Source organism: Sinocyclocheilus rhinocerous, unplaced genomic scaffold, assembly GCF_001515625.1.
Source record: "Sinocyclocheilus rhinocerous isolate Xijiao unplaced genomic scaffold, SAMN03320098_v1.1 scaffold365, whole genome shotgun sequence".
Lineage (NCBI taxonomy): Eukaryota > Metazoa > Chordata > Actinopteri > Cypriniformes > Cyprinidae > Sinocyclocheilus > Sinocyclocheilus rhinocerous.
The window spans coordinates 895,903-901,485 of record NW_015659915.1 but is presented as its reverse complement, the minus strand read 5'-3'; positions in this window follow the sequence as shown (position 1 = coordinate 901,485).

The following is a 5,583-nucleotide window of genomic DNA, read 5'->3' as shown; positions in this document are numbered from 1 at the left end:
CAATCGCCATCATAGACATGCAAATTGAAAACTAAGGAAAGTCATTTTGTGCCCAATGGAAGTGTTCCTGACTAAATTTTGTTTGCCATTAAGAAGTAAATTATGTGCCGGACCGCTGCTTTGGGACTCATATAAACTCACACGCTCTTTAAAGGAATAGTTCACCCAAAAATTAACATTTGCTAAAAATGTGCTCACTTTCAGCTCGTCCAAGATGTAGATAGCAGAAAAAGATGTAGCAGAAGATGTAGAAATGTAGCATTCCATCACTTGTTCAGTAATGGATGCTCTGCACTCCAGTCCATCAGTTAACATCTGGAGAAGACAAAAGCTGAAACAAATCCAGCATTAAGACGCTTTTAACGTCAAACTGAAGAAACTGAAAAAAGAGGTATGTTTGGCACTGAATAAAATAACTGATTTCAATTTAAATATGCATGGTGCAGCGCTATATAAGGGCAGATAACGTCTGGTCGGTGAATAAGACACTGAAATATGGCACAAATTTATACCCAGAAGTCAGCTCAACTTCCCAAAACAAAGAGTTTTCTGTTAGGGTTAGTGTGTGGTTTAGGGGTAGGTTACAGTATTTATAACTAGCTGCATATAAAAACATTATAAGTCTATGCAATGCCCCATTTAGAAGTGTGTGTGTGTGTTCCCTACATTATGAGGACCAAATGTCCTCACAAGTATAGTAATACCAGTAAATTTTGACCTTAGTAAAATATACTAAATATAATTTCATAAATCTAACAGGTGACCAGTCTCCCTTTTTTCAGTGTTGTAGGGATATTTTTGGTCTCCATGAGCAAACAAACTTATAAATCACACAGAATAAAGTGTTTTGAGAATCTAAAAATGCCTGTAGTTTTGTGTGAGGGGTAGGTTTAGGTGTAGGGTTAGGGGAAGGAGATAGAAAATACAGTTTGTAAAGTAGAAAAACCATTATGTTTATGGAATCAACCCACAAAAAAATGGAAACCAGTGTGTGTGTGTGTGTGTGTGTGTGTGTGCGTGTGTGTGTGTGTGTGTTTGAGGTAAAGAAGTGCCCAGCCATCCTTCATGCTGGTATTTGGTCAACTTTACTCTGGTGATCAGAGCGGGACAGTGAAGGTCACACACTGACTGACTCCTGTCTCTCTCTGTCTGTTTTTTTCCATCGATCTCTGTAAAATGATATTTTCCTCTGCTACCATGCATTTTGGTGTTTTCTTATCAGAGATATCTTTGTTGTGTTGTTTTGAGTGCCACTGTCATCCTCACTTGTGTGATTTCTTCGGTAAGTTTATGTTGTGTCTGTATCATGTGCTTTCAGATGTTTTAGATTTCTATACTAGACTATTTCTCTAAGAGATAAATAAACCTCCCTCTTTCCTTTACATTTCTTCTTTTCCGCTGTCTTCTTATTCCATTTAGGATGTCTTGCTGTGTAAGCCAGTGTTGGCACATGAGAAATCACGAACATTTCATACTCTACAAACTCATGAAAATCTGACTCATGTTCATTTGACTTTGAATTGGATAAACAAAGATTTTGACCATGGCTATTTTTATACTTTTATTTCGATTAGCACAATTAACATCATAGGACATGATTATTTCCGTGATTTCTTTCAGTGAGAAACATTTTTTAGGTGCATTATTCCATTAAAAAAAAACATTTTAGCATTCAAAATCCTTTTTTTTTTTTTTTCTTGCTGTGTCACTCTTGCCAGTGTCATTTCTGCTTTCATGTTAATATTAATTAAAGTTTAAGTAATTTTTTTATGACTGTACAGATTTTATTAAGTTTTAGTTTTTATTTGTTTGTTTATTCAGTTTCTGTTATTTTATTACTTAAACTAAACAAAAATGAGAAATGCTGCCTTGGCTACTAGATGAAAAAAATAAGTTGAGGAGCGTCACTGATAGCAGATATCCCTGATCAATAAAAGCTGTCCGCTCCTCTCGTTCTCCTCAGGCCTTCATTTCTGCTGCTCCTCCAGTCATCGTGTGGATCTGAGTACATGCATGCGTCTGGAGGAGAGGAGGCGTGCGCCGCCGGTACTGTGGCCAGTCTCGGACCCCTTTATCAATCAGGATTTTTAATTATACACATCCCAGCTGACAGCTAGATTAGAAAGCAATCGACGCTATCGGCCACCAAATCTAATTACTGTTTATTGACAGATAAGAACGCGCTCCTTTCACTTTCCCAAATGAGATAAACTTCCTTTTAGCCGCTTCTTGGTGTAAAGAGGGTCCGAAGCGCTTACTGTCCACCAAAGACTTTCTAATGACCTGCTTGTTATGTTGGGATTTACAGTTTTAGTGTCAGATGTGAGCAGTATTAACAGACTCGCACACACACACACACACACACACACACACATACATATACATATATTGTTAATATTTATTTCAAGTAATGAAAATGCTTTTTTAAAGTTTTTAGTTTTTAGTAAACGATAATAACCTTGAATTTTGCTTTGAGAACCAATGCCATTTTTATTGATCATTTTTTAAATATCAAATTGATATCAATGCACCTAAAGGTGCCATTTTTGATTATTAATCAACAATGACATTTCAGTCTGTTCCTCACACAAAGCATCAAATTATGTACAGTTCTGCATTCTGTCATCTCTCTTTATTTTTACTGTTAAATACTTTTATTATGCTGCTTTTTTTAACTTGGCAGTAAAAATCACCACTACATTGCATGGAAAAGTACAGCTCGGACAACATCTTCTTCTGTGTTTCATTGAGGAAGGAAACAACATGAATGGCAATGAATCAATGAACTGTAGCTGAACTATTCCATAAATAAAGTGGACAGTAATGAAAGTGAAGTCAAACACGGATGCAGAAAGTGTCAGTGGTGCTGGCTGAAGGTCCCTCAAGCGTCAACGGCTCTTTTGTTGAGGAGCGTCACTGATAGCAGATATCCCTGATCAATAAAAGCTGTCCGCTCCTCTCGTTCTCCTCAGGCCTTCATTTCTGCTGCTCCTCCAGTCATCGTGTGGATCTGAGTACATGCATGCGTCTGGAGGAGAGGAGGCGTGCACCGCCGGTACTGTGGCCAGTCTCGGACCCCTTTATCAATCAGGATTTTTAATTATACACATCCCAGCTGACAGCTAGATTAGAAAGCAATCGACGCTATCGGCCACCAAATCTAATTACTGTTTATTGACAGATAAGAACGCGCTCCTTTCACTTTCCCAAATGAGATAAACTTCCTTTTAGCCGCTTCTTGGTGTGAAGAGGGTCCGACGCGCTTACTGTCCACCAAAGACTTTCTAATGACCTGCTTGTTATGTTGGGATTTACAGTTTTAGTGTCAGATGTGAGCAGTATTAACAGACTCGGTACACTCTAAAAAATGCTGGGTTGTTTCAACCCAATTTTGGGTCAAATATGGACTAACCCAACTGTTGGGTTAAAAAGTTAATTTAAAAATGTAACCAAAATTTAACCCAACAGTTGGGTTAGTCCATATCTGACCCAAAATTGGGTTGAAACAACCCAGCATTTTTAGAGTGTAGTGGATGACCGTATGAGTTTTTCAATGGCCGAAATGAGAGAGAGATGGCAAATACAATTTAATTACAGAAAACGACAAGTAAAAAAACAAAAAAAAAACAGAAAGTAGTCGGTAGGCCTTCATGTGTTCATGCTAAAGTCTGAGTGAGATCATTATTACTCTCTTACATGAAGTCAGAAACTAAATACGGAAGCAGCCAAAACAAACTAAATAAGCAATGGGTGACATGACACCTGCAAAAATGTCAAATGTTTGTGGTCTATAAGAAGTCTCTTCTGCTCACCAAGGCTGCTTTTATTTATCATAAATACAGTAAAAACAGTGAAATATTATTTCAATGTAAAACAGCTGTTTTCTATATGAATATGAATAATCTGTTAAACTGTAATGTATTTGAATTGCTGCTGCTGCTGGTTATTGCTGTAGTTGTAGATTATTGCTGCTGCCAATGCATACGGCGATACGGTGCTGTGAGTATTTAACACATGCAGTATTTAAGACATGCTGCTGCTGCTGCACAAATAGCATATAAAATAACCCGTAGCAGATCTATACAGGTGGAGCTGGGGAAGGTGGAGGGTTTCAGAGAAACTCTGAAAGCGCACTGCAGGAATCTCAAGTGAATGCTAGCCAGCCATATAAATGCAAGGCAGTAAGCTCATTGGCTGCATATGCAGCATGAACCAATCAGCTTGTGCCAAGTCGTTTAACTCTCTGAATTTCATCAGTTACGTTAACACCCCATCAGCCTGCACCATCCAGAGTTTCATGACTGAACTATACATTTGTGCTGCCCAATATTATTGTGGAAACCATGAGACATTTTATTTTACAAGGATTCACAGATAAATAGAAAGTTCAAAAGATCTGCAGTTATTTGAAATAGAAAACATTATAAACATCTTTACTGCCATCAATGTAATGCTTTGCTGAATAAAAGTAATAATTTCTTAATAAATTCTTCCTTAATGGAATTTTTGTATGGTAGTGTATATGAGTTATTTAGAATGTTAGGTTATTACTAGCTGACTATAAGCTATCAACAGTCAACCCTGTTGCTATGATGTCAAATGATTATTGAAAACTGTGTATTTGCAGATTAAACAGCATTACATTTCTAGTTAAAATGCTTGTAGTGTCATGACCTTGAGCATAAGGTTGTCACAGAAAAAAAAAAGTAGTTTTTACAGAAAAAAAAACTGCCAGCTGTGGTCGCCAGAATGATCCTATAATAACACAGTAATAATGTAAACATATTTACAGAACGACTTGTAAATATTATTATTAAAAAAATATATACTATTTTTACTTCCAAAGATTGTGTATTTAACAGTAATTTACTGTAAACTTATGGTAATGTAAGGTTTGATCTATTATAGTTTTTTCCTGAATATTGTATAATAACTTACTGTTAACCATTTAACAGGTTTTTACTGTAGCATTTTTACTGTTAAAATTACAATCCTTTATTTTATTTTATATTTATTTTACAGTGTAGTAATGGCAAAAAGGCGCGAAAATTAACAAACAGGCAACCCTGTTACTTTCTGGAATGATAGTTAAAATCTATTTATTTATCCTGTGATGGTAAATTGCTCTTTATTAGCGCGCAAACACATTTTATCCACACGATAGAATGTCTGAAATCTTACTGGAATCTAGTTTAATCGCCTTTTTGAACTGGAAAAGGCACCCGTTTCATTTTCATAGCATGAGCCATAAATGATGAGCGCTTGGCTTCAGTTGAGCAGCTGCTGTATCACAGAGTTGATTTTATGTATGCAGTGACACTCATGGACTCTTCTCTCTATCATTGCCACATTAGACACGTTACTGTTTAAAAAACCTGCGAAAGAGCCTCAGGTAAAGCCGGCCTAAATGATTGGATTATTGTCCTTCCATTTGGCGGCGAGATAATGACTGAATGATAAACATTGCAGTGTATAGATTTCCTGTCAGGTCCCATGAAGTAGACATCCTCATTTCTTGAGTGTCCCACCCCCCGTTCCTCACACACACACGCACGCACACACGCACACACACACAAACACACA